The 12,296-nt window shown below is 34.0% G+C and overlaps 1 protein-coding gene across 8 annotated transcripts in view; it reads left to right on the forward strand.

Annotated features, from left to right (window-relative positions):
* LOC145263754 (serine/threonine-protein kinase tousled-like 2) overlaps positions 1-12,296 on the forward strand; it is a 618,843-nt gene that overhangs the window by 11,935 nt on the left and 594,612 nt on the right. For all 8 annotated transcript variants that reach the window (XM_080120782.1, XM_080120784.1, XM_080120786.1 and 5 more), the window contains exon 2: positions 3,863-3,931. The gene's annotated coding sequence lies outside the window, so the exon portion shown is untranslated. The remainder of the gene's footprint in view (positions 1-3,862; positions 3,932-12,296) is intronic.

Consider the following 12,296-nt stretch of genomic DNA (forward strand, 5'->3'; position numbering starts at 1 on the left):
AGATAGGTTTTGTATTAGAATGTCTTAGATAGATATCGATAATCGAAATAATCTGATGAAAGAAGGAATAGGCGATTTTGACCAAAGTTAAAACCTTACACAGCCTGATAGCACAACTGCATTTGAGATGTTTTATCACCACAAAAGGCGAAAGGCTCAACATATAAAATCAATAGTGGTTTCTTTGATATGACGAGTGCATTTGAAATTAATGTTTCTGTTTAAAGCACAATTCCACGATGATACTTGACTTTTGCATTTTAAACTTTAATTCAAGCCGTTATATAAAAATAATCTTATAAAATCAACAGTAGGTTCTCTAAAGTGCAATGTAAACTACAATGTATCATGGATTAAGTCACTGCGCGGATGCATGTAAAGCTTTCATCCCAGTGCACTACGATGGGTCCCCAACTAGAGCAGGCAATCGATTTGATTTAAAAATGGATGATTTCACCGGTTTCGATGACAATAAAAATATGGGAGTGTGAAACCTTCATTGATCATCATTTAATCCCAGGGCAACATCTGGTTTCCCTGCTAGTATAATATATTTTTAAAGCTTAGTTACTTGTGCAATAGCATATACATTTTTTCATGAACACTATAAATTATTTCCATTAATACCTTTGGTTTGAGTGAAACACTAGAAGCTCAACCTGTGGGGTTCAAGATACCAAATCTGACCAGTCCAGTATTTCTGTGAAACTGAAGGTACTAATGGATGATCATAATAATATAGTGTGTCCATTAAAATAAGGAAATTAAATACTGTTAGTAATAAACTTATTTTCTTTAGCTATGAATGTGGATGTCTACAGTCATTTGGTAATAAAATGTCTAAGATAAAACTTTATGGCCACTGTAAAAATACGTCGTACGTTTTGATCTGTCTTCTTCTAATACACAGATAACTTCATCCAACACCTCCTCTACGTACACAAACTTTTGGAAATTGTTTTTTTTATTTTCTTGTTTTTACTGTTCATTTAATTTCCTTCCAATTTATGATGTAATTTGTTAATCAGATTTTTTTTAAAAACATAATTTAAATCATTTTTCTTCTGAAGCAAGGTCATCTATGATCAACTTGAGACAAGTCACAAATACTGATGAATTTTACTAATGGCATTTAACTACATCCGGTAGTGAAACCCTTAATTATTTACTCAGACTTAGGAACTCCTGCCTCCTGTGGCACCTGATCTAATCAAAGTATCAGATCATTTTCGATCTGAAGACAAGATCCACAATGTCTCTCTAGTTTCTCCAAGTTGTAATCAAATCTGTCCGATTGTCCGCTTCAAGTTCATTTTTAATCTTTGCCCCTTTTTCTATAACGGGTTGAAGCCCTAAATTGGGATTTTTTTTTTTTTTTTTTTTTTATGAGTTATCATTTATCAAGACTAAAAGTCATTTTACCAAATGGATTAATAGGATGGATTGGCTTATCGGTTGAAAGATAAATATTTCATTAAATTGAAAATGATTAATGAAATGAACAAAGTTTGTTTAATCATTAGGACGGTTTATGTAAAATATTTATAGACTTGGATTTGAAAACGACCATGTTGTAGTCTGGAGAGAAGCAATCTTGTGATAATATGTTCCACAGATATAAAGTTCTTGGAAAGAAGCTGTTCATGGAAATTCTGTCTCATTTTAGGCTCATAGATATGGTAGGAAGGCGTTCTTGTTGTGAATAGGTTGACTAAAGTTTATAGCTTAGTTGAGTACCTTTTGTGGAAATAACAGTAGAATAAAGAAAGACTAGCTATGTCTTTTCTATAATAACATTGCTGGAATATGACTGTTACATTTATTGCCTACAGATTATTTCATGGCTCTTGGTGCACCACTTAAATATGCCCTGTGCTGTAGCTGAACGCATCAAACCTGTGACTATATACATTCACATTAGACCCTCTGCATAATCACACCCGTATTCGGTCAGAGATGTACCAGCAATCTCCTTTTGCATTATGTTCTGCAGTCCTGAACGTACTACCTCAGGATTGTTTGAATGAACATGTTTCACTGTCAGATTTCTGGAGTTCCTGTATTGCTTAACTATTGTGATGCTCATAAGTTTTATACATTCCTTAATTAGCTGGAGAGCCTCTGTCTATTGCTAAAGGTTTTTTTATGAATATGGCTTGATAAAGGAAAAAAAATTACTTTAATATTGCCTCCTTCCCTCTCATATCATTCCACGGATTAGTCGGTTTCTGTTGATTCCCAAAATGAATGAATGTTGAAAAAAATGTGTGTCTATGATGAAAAAGAATATATCAGTTATGTGTGTGTGTGTGTCTTGTGTAGTTTCTCACCTTTGATCGGGCACACACAGACATTTTTCCTTTATATAGTAGACTAGCTGGCAGCCCAGCATTACCTGTTCATACAATACACTTAAACATGATATTTTAATTTATGCAAATCGCGTACATATTATTATAGAATCAATCCTTTATTAATTATTATATATTACGAGGAATAATTTGCCTGGTGGACTAATTTGCAAAAAAAATTTTTAAATGCTAATGTCATTCATCAAATTCCGTCTGTATTTGTTTATAATATCATATCAGCTGATATTTGGGCTTGACAATGAATGCCCTGGAAAAGTCACTTCTGATTAATATTTAGTTTTAAAATATGCAAACAAAGAAATGATATGCGTTGATTTTAAATGGTACCTCTTCTTTTATTGTAAATTAAACTCATCAATAAGAAAAAATTAAAATAAAATGGTGAGGTACACCCGGGTTTGAAATCAGGATCATTTGATCTATAGTCGAATGCTCTACCACTAAGCTATATCTCCAGATTATAATAAATCTGATTTTTAAGAAGAAATGATTTGTTGAAATTTTATTATCTCCCTTGATTGGTGTAACGTAAAACATTTCCCTGTAAAAATAATTTTTTTTTTTTGTCTGAGAGAAAAGCTATTTTTAAGAAGGTTTTTTTTTTTTTTTTTTGGTTTTTGATACTTATCAGATGAATTTCTGCACAAAACATATCTAAGAACACTGCCAGACATATAAATTACCTTTGTGTGAAATTTGCAAAAGATAGGCTCTGCCGTTTCGGAATCTATGAGGAAGGAACTCACACACGCACAATGTGACTTTTATATAATAGCAGAGATTACTCCCAGGTCCACTCTAACCTGGAATGGTAGGATCACGTCAATGGAATAAATAGAATCTGCCCTAGGTCATCATCGTCATATTCAATGTATAATGTCCGTTTTATATGCTGGCATGCATTGGACAAAGATGAGTATGACATGAAACTGCATCTAATCATCTTGGATGCATTACATATCGATCTGCATCATGTTGAACCAAACGCAATGAAAATAGTTATCTGAAAATTCAAGTAAAACATTTTAATCTGAACAAATTCGTGAAAGGGAAGTTGATAACCCTGCTGTCATCTCATCAATTTACAACAGATGTCTCTATGCATAGTGCGCCATCAATTTATTTGTTTGTGCTGCACCTGCTGGTGGTAGTTTTTATTTTTTATTTTGAGATTATATCTTATTTTGTCTGAATTTACCTCTAGAATATGGCCTCACAAACATATTGTCATGTTATTAAAAGTAAACACTGGTCAATTTTCATCAAAGAAAAAGTTAAACTGCTGAGAGAACTGTCTTTAGTTTCTAGCAATCCTTGTTTGTTTGGAGATATGATAGCTGTATAATTTGTACGTTACTAACCTGTTGCTGCCGTTTGAACAAAAACTATTTTTCACAAGGGGAAAAAAATGCAAAATTTACAAAAAAAAAAATTTATGGAACATTTTTTTTCTTTCAATAATAAAAATTGTTTGCTTTTTTTTTTTTTAGATTGGTTCTAACTACGCAATCAGAATTGTTCACCTGGAAGACAATATGTATGGAGACTTCTTCTAGGGGGTAAGTCTGCATTTCAATTTTTTTTCTTCATATCTAATGAGAACTTGACTCCTCTAAGAACGGGTCAGGATTATTTTCTTCAAATGGTGGCCTTGTAAAGTTACAGGATGTTCTCAGGCGTGAGTAGTCTTCTTGCTCAATAGAGGGAATCCACCTTCTTTGCAGCATCCTTTGTAATGTCTTTTATGTATTTGTTCCAGTTGATACTGCCCGCAAATGTTAGGCCTAGGAGTTTGAAGGTAGAATTCTCAGGTAGGGTTCTATTAGTGATGGAGATAGGAGGTTGGAGAGGCGTCTTGTAATTGCTAAAGGAGAGCAGCTTAGTTTTACTAAGTTTTAGAAAATAAATATCTCAATTAAACTACATAGAATTTTGCATGTTTCATCTTCGTGAGGATTCGTCAGGCTAGCTCTACTTATTTATTGAGCACTTTCAAAGAAAATAATAAAAATATACATAAAAAATGTTTTTTATTGTTGAGACGCCCTGTAATAGTCCAAGTAATACAAATTAAAGAAATTTTAAACTGTATCCGTTTTAAAATTGAACCAGGAATAAATTTGATTTTCCTTTTTTATTTATTTTTTTTTTTGTGTCTATTTATGTGTGCAGATGTATATTTACGTTAACATGTGGTCACTGATCTTTTTTTTTTTCTATGTTCTGCTCCAGATAGAATAAAATATACTTTTTTGTTTCTGGAAAATGTAAGTTCACATGTTGAAATATAACCAGTTCAATTTGTTATCATGTTTTTAATTTATCTTTTAACAATAACATTGAAAGTTTCACTCAAATTTGGAATCATAAATTTTTGGTCCAGCCCCGACAAAGGAGGGATTGGACCTAGTAATTCACTCCTGTTCGTAATTTTCTCAAGAACCATGTCTTGGGTTTTTGGGAAATTTTGCACAAGCATTAGTCATGGTGAAAGTAAAATTTTTGCCAGAACAGATTTTCTAGGATAATTCTGTCCCCCCTCCCCGGGGGGGGGGCATTATAGGGGTAAAATTGCCCCAAATCATTTGTCCTTTCATTTGTTTGCACTTTTCTCAATAATCACTCCTTGAATTTTTTGAAATTTTGCGCGAACATTAGTCATGATGAAAGTAAATTTTTCACTCGTGGAGGGGGACGTCGCATGCCTGTTTTTTTTTTTGTTAAGAAAACGGTGATAAAGAATATGAATCGAGTTTGGCGTACAGATTCCTAAGTTCAAAAAGACACAGTGGAAGAAGATTAAAGATTATGTCAGCTGAAATATTGTGAAAATATTAACCAAAATGAGAATAGTATTCCGAATAATTCAAATACTCAAGAAAAAAATGAACTAGTATTAGCACTGGGTGGGCTATACTGAATTCCCTCTATGGAGAAAGTTTATAGGGAATATCAAGTTCACAAGTGGCCCCCAGCTGCATGTATATCTCAATCATCGAGGAATACGTACAGTGTCTAGGATTTTCAAATAGTCATCCATCTGGTACTAGTCAAGCTTCATGTTGCTTAACTTTGGTAATCTAACTAAAACTAGTGTGTGAACGCGATTATGTTACACATTGATAAAATAATCTTCATTTGAAAATTTTCTAGAAAGCAGTAGCAACATTCGCCCTAGGCATGTTGAACCAGCTTCCTCCAAAGGAGGAAGTTTCTAGTGAAAATGAAGTTGACAAATGGTCTCAAGTCACATGTATATCCCGCTCAAGGGAGATAACCCCATTAAGTTTTTGCAGTTGTTGTAGGGAGGTGATGACTTCCTACATACAGTGCATGATATTCCCAAATGGTTACCTATCTAGTACTGGCCAGTGTAGATGTTACTTAACTTTGGTGATCTAACGAGAACCAATGTAGTAATGTGATAATGCCATGAATTTTTACATGAATAGGTTAATTTACTATATATTATGTTTACATCTTATTAAACTGATAACAGCCAACTTTGTTTAGTGCCTTTTTCGAATTAGAAATGGGTTGCATGTTGCCCATAGTGGTACAAAGTCGTTTTGTCTTTGAAATTTTATCATTTATGTTGCTTGAGGTTATCTTTGATCGAGCTTTCAAAGTCTTCTTTGATTTGCCTTTTCCTTAGTTAACCTCAGCTGTGATCTTCTTATATTTTATTATCTAACCAGAGCTTTATTTTTCCATACCATCGCAAGTGCTTGTAATGCAGAGCAGACTTCAATATGGGTACCATCAACCTCAATAACAAGGAGTCAAAACTCTGTTATATTTACTAACCTGGGTGCCCGGCATTGCCCGGGTGTTTGGAGTATTGTTTAGCAAAAAAAAAAAAAAAAAAAAGTGGTAGTAGGCAGGCAGGCTCGAACCCGTGATGCGAAGGCGGAAAAGAAAGTGAAAGAAAATCTGACGTCTTACTCCTACCTCGTGACGTAACCGGAAGTTTGGAACGTTGAAATTAGGCAAAGTCAATCCAACCGATATGATGACTTGCAAAAATGGCTTGCAAAAAATCTACCCCCTCCTTGTAGAAAACTGCTCAATTGAGGGTGAAGGAATTAAGGTTTTTGGCCAATTTTTCGATATGTGTCGTCCGAGACGTCGAGCTTCAAAATGATACTGATATTGTGAAAATCTATTGTCTCTGTCGGAAGTTTTAGGCAGACATACATGCATGCATACATATATACATACATACATTTAAATGGACAAGTGAGATTTATATTATACTAGTGGGGGGTACCCGGCGTTGCCCGGTGTTAATCAAAACATAAGAATAAGCGAAGTAAAAAAAAATAACGTAAGGCAAACGAACAATGTTAAATGTAAAAATGGGAAAAACAAAAAAAGGAAACATGAAACAGAAAAACGAACGTGAAAAATAAAACACCCCCCAAAAAACATGTGAAAAATGGCTTAAATAAGCCTGCTTCAATATTAAAATTTAAAAAATCGAAAAAAAAAAAGAAAAAAAAGACATCCCACACCACGATTCGAACCCAAAACGTTTAGATAATGAGGCTGCGTTCTAAGCAACTGAGCTAAGACGACGTCCACGAAATTGTGGCGCTTTTTCAAATATTTAAAGTAAATCATGTTCTGACGTCGTATGACGCATGCGTAGAACCAAACTCGTCATGAGAGTGCGGTTTTTGCTGACCACCCCTGTAGAAAACTGCTGATTTCAGGGTGAAGGAATTAACGTTTTTGGTCAATTTTTTTATATTTGTCGGGCGAAGGTTGGAAGTTTAAAATGATACCGATCTGGCAAAAATCCGTGACCCGTGTCAAAAGTTTTTGCGAGACATATAAACACTCATACATACATACATACATACACACATTTTCACTTTTATATATATACTAGCGGGGGGGGGGTACCTGGCGTTGCTCGAGTGTTTGGAGGTGTGTGTAGTTGTTAATGAAAACCTAAGAATAAGCGAAGTAAAAAAAGAAAACAACATAAAAACGAACCTTAAAACTTTAGCTGGGGCGGGGGGGGGGGAATCAAAACATTGAAAAAAAAACACAAAAAAAATTAACGTAAGGCAAATGAACAATGTAAAATGTAAAAAACAAAAACAAAAAAGAAAACAGAAAAACGAACATAAAAAAAATGTGAAAAATGGCTTAAATAAGCCTGTTTCGATATTAAAATTTAAAAAATCGGTGGGTACCTGGGTGTTTTTGAGTGTGTGGTCGGGGGGGGGGGTGTTAATGAAAACCTAAGAATAAACGAAGTAAAAAAAAAAAAAAACAGAAAAACGAACGTTACATGAAAAATGGCTTAAATAACACTGGTTCAATATTTAAATTTAAAAAATCAAAAAAAAAAAAGAAAAAGAAAATCTCACGCCACGATTCGAACCCAAAACGTTTAGATAATGAACCAACACGAAGTACATGAAATTTAGTCAGTTTTTCAACTATTTAAAGTAAATCAGGTCATGACGTCATCTGACGCATGCATAGAACCGGTCGTCGTCATGAGAGGATGGTTTTTGTTGACCCCCTCCCACCCCTGTCGCAAATTGTCGATTTCGGGGTGAAAAAATTAACGTTTTTGGGCAATGTTTTGATATTTTTCGAGCAAAGGATGGAGCTTCAATATGATACCAAGTTTGTTAATTTTTGTTCTGTCTGTCGAAAGTTTTTAGCGAACACACACACATACATACATACATACATACATACACACATTTTCGCTTTTATATATATAGATATAGACTAGCGGGGGGTACCCGGCGGGGGGGGGGGGATCAAAACATCCAGTTTTACACATCATCTCCAATTCTTTCAAAGAGTTGTTCTTGTCATTCACCTGGCAAATTCTTTAGCTTTTATCTTTAAAATGTTCTTCAGGCCTTGATAAGCAACGATTTGTTAGTACAAGAAAAAAAAAACTGTTCACCTAGCAATGGCGAAACTCTTTAAAACAACAAAAACAGGTAATATGATAGCCTTTCTGAAGCAATCTAGCCTTTTATAATAAAATATAATATCTATTGAAATAATAAAATTCAATCACAAAGCATATATGTCCTCTACACAAGATCATTTGCAGGCTATTTTATGAAATATAAACCAACGAATCAACTTGATCTACTGACCATTTTTATTGAAAAGAGTCGTGTGTTTCCGCCATAAAATGACCTCACAAGATTTGACATGCTATAAAACTCAACCAACCTGTTGACAATTCTGAGTCAATTGCAAATGCATATGATTGAAGATTTCCATTAAAGAGTATAGCAATGAATGGTTAATGTGTATAACCAGATATATCCTGATACAATATTTAGATTAGCATGTTTAAACAAATGCAGTGCAATTATGTTGTGGAGTCTGCATTAGTACTGGACATTCTTAGAATGGAATTATTTTTAACCCTTTATGACCTGAATTATGATGTATGCATGGATGCAGTGGCCCTGCTGTTTTAACAGCGTTGGCGACCATGGCTCTCCAAATTGTAGAGCCATGGTAATCTTTAAAAGACAAGTAAAAATAGTAGTTTCCCATTGCTTTCCATCTTGATTCAAAAGTTGATCCCCCCCCCTCCCTGTGGGTTAAATGCACCTCTATATATCTGGAAATTTCTACAACTTGGCGCAGTACATATAGCGCCTAGCCTTCCCAAATGATCACCCATCTGGTAATGGCCAGGTACATCGTTGCTTAATTTCGGTGATCTGGTGAGAACTGATATGTCAACGTGATTGTGCTGAATTATGACGTAGATGATTAAAAAATATTTATTGTTAATTTTAGTCAGTTTAAAGGGTAATGATACTATGATTTTAAGAATTTTTCACTATAACAATCTTTCATAATGAAGTTCCATAGTTAAAATATTATCGAGCATTTTTGCATTTCATAAACTTACATTGATTATTATCCCTAGTGCTTAAAAAAATGTGTTTATGACAACAAACGAAATCCTCCATTCTCTGAGACAGATGGCGGCATACTGAACGTAAGCAATGGACAGTTGCAATCTGGAGGTATCTGGTATCTACCCAGATACTAATATGTACAAGGCGTGTTTTGAATCGATTCCCACTTTATTTATCACGTTATATTCATTTAGTTACAACTGAACGAATTAGTTTAACCAGGTCATAAAGGGTTTATCACAGCAGATGAAACAACTGTGTAATTTCCACAAGTCCTGCTAGTTCCTATAATAATATGCTAAGGCATTTTGTGTTTGTACATATACCGTTACCTTTTACACGCATTTCAAAAAAAATTTTCAGTTTCGACAAATGTTGTGCAATAATATTGTTGAATCTGTGTATACCCATAGGCAACAATATACAACTAATGAAGGATACAAGTATGGAGTTTCCATGTGTCCTGCTAGTATGAACATAAAAATGTTTCTTTTAAAGATTTTACAAATATTTGGAATAGAAATTGTGTAATGGATAAACTACTCGAGAAAATTCAGTTGTAAGTGACACTCTTCTGGAGGTTAAAGGTTCAATTCTCAGTTAGGGTGATACTCAGAATACAAACTAAAAATTAAAGCATAAACCAATAGCTATTACGTCATGCATGTATGTTCGTAATGTTGTTGTTCGACCTTTACCTGGCAAATTACATTTTTTTTAATTTTCACACTTTTGCACTGCTTTTCCCAAATATAAAGTTACGCATGGGTTTGAATATCCTATATATTAAGTTTCATGTCTGTATATCAAAAACTGACAGAGGAGTGTGCTGGGAAAAATCTTTTAAACAAATATATATACACATACATAAATATATATAGAAAGAGGTTTGTGTTTACTATAAGCTTTTTATGCAAATATTACGCAAGTATAAATCATGTAGAATATCTGCATGAATATAATTACACGTAATAGTTAACTAAAGATGACCATCCCATAAGAAAACAGAAAAAACTAATAGGGAATTAATTAAAATAAATGTTTAAAAGAATATGCAAATTAGCTAGATCTTTTGCAGATAAATGCAATTCAGTAACCTATATATAAAAGTTGTATTTTCTTTTTAAATAAATAGAAGAAAGGTTCATCTTTTTTCTGTTATCAAAATGTATTATCTGTTCCGGCAGATGCTGCAATCAAAGTTATATATCGGGACAACCCCACATATCAGACCATTGCTCTTGATCAATCAGTTTTGGTCAATGTAGGGAAAACCCTTCATACCAATTGTCACTATTCAGTTTCCTCTCAGGGGAGCTGGTCCCCCTCCCCTCACTCTCCACATCAAAAAACGGCTTTGTGCTTAATTTGCTCAGTGGGGAAGCAAATAAATAACTAAATAAATAGAAAAAAGTCTTTTAATATGAATATCAATACAAAAAAAAAAATTATAGGAGTGTATATATATTATATATATATTTCTGTAGAAATATATTTTCTTTTAATATATACCAATCCTTATTTAAGAAGCTCAATGTAACTACAGAGCAATATAAAGAATAAATGACAAAAAACTATATTCATAATTCATGATGTTGACCATCTTATAATTTATTCCTTTAATTCAGTTGACTTTTACAATTCTTCAGTATTTGTTTCATAGCGCAAAATAAGTGATTGATTTTTGCGCTACGAAACAAATACTGTCAAGAATTGTAAAAGTCAACTGAATTAAAGGAAGAAATTATAAGATGGTCAACATCATGAATTTTGGAATATAGTTTATATATATATAATCAAGGATTGGTATGGGCGTGTGTTAAAAGCATACAAATGCTCTAGTGTCACATATAGCTTCTCCCAATCTAATCATCCCCACATGCATGTCGTAAGTTCTGCCACGCTAATGGGGCTCTGGTGAATGGCGAGTGTTCAGCGTCAGAAAGCTGGATCTCCACTGCCTTGTGGGATAAGGTTTTTTGAATTAAAGGTTAAGGGTGAGGTAATCCTGACAGAAACCTTCAGAGGAGCTTAGGCCCTGTTGACTGCTGCATTCATGACCCACACGCTTGTGGACCATGCTCTGGTGCCCAGCTACCTAAGTCCCAGTCATGGGTAAATGACATTAGCGGAGTAGAAGGAGCTCCTGTAAGCCGTGGTGGAGGCAATCCTTCTAGGAGAGGACAACTCTTACGAGAAATCTGCAGTCAAAGCAATTACCAGTCATCTTGCAATGGCTTGTCATTGGGTTATTGTTGCTGAGACTTAGAGAATGGCACTCATGTCGTACAAGCGCTTGTCACTTTAATACAACGATGTACAGATGTTACTTGAGATCTATCTTTTATCTGTCATCTGAGATGGCATGGATGACAAGATTGGGAGAACTCAATGTGACGGCAATCATCTGGAAAGATGCAGCAATCATCATATATATATATATATATATATATATATATATATATATATATAGGGTGACCCCCTCCAAAAAAAAACAAAAGCTAAATGGAGGCTGTCTAGAACATATGCTGTAGAATGGAGAAAATGGCCAAAGACCCTAGTGTTTTGATGTGATGTTTTGAATATAATAAACTAGTTATGACCAAAGTTTCATTTCATTCGGACAAAACACTAAGAAACGGGCCTAATTAGAGTTGGGACCCGTTTTTTTGGGTCACCCTATATATATATATATATATATATATATATATATATATGCACAGTCAAGATCCAGGGGATCTAGTATTAATGTAATAATGGAAAACTTCATTGCTATTTGATACACCATGGAATTTCCACTGACCATTTTACCCTCTTCATAAATATCTCTAGTGGATGTGTTCTAATCCATATATGTTTAAAAACATGTTTTTTCTTATCTTACGTGAGACACAAACTCTTCATTTTTGTTCTAAGATTTAATAAAACACTACATTTGTAAAACTTCACATTAACATGCTGGTTCCCATTAGATTACAGAAGTTAAGTGACGTTTAACCAG

The sequence above is a fragment of the Euprymna scolopes genome, chromosome 39 (assembly GCF_053919585.1).
Source record: "Euprymna scolopes isolate OS-2025 chromosome 39, ASM5391958v1, whole genome shotgun sequence".
NCBI lineage: Eukaryota > Metazoa > Mollusca > Cephalopoda > Sepiida > Sepiolidae > Euprymna > Euprymna scolopes.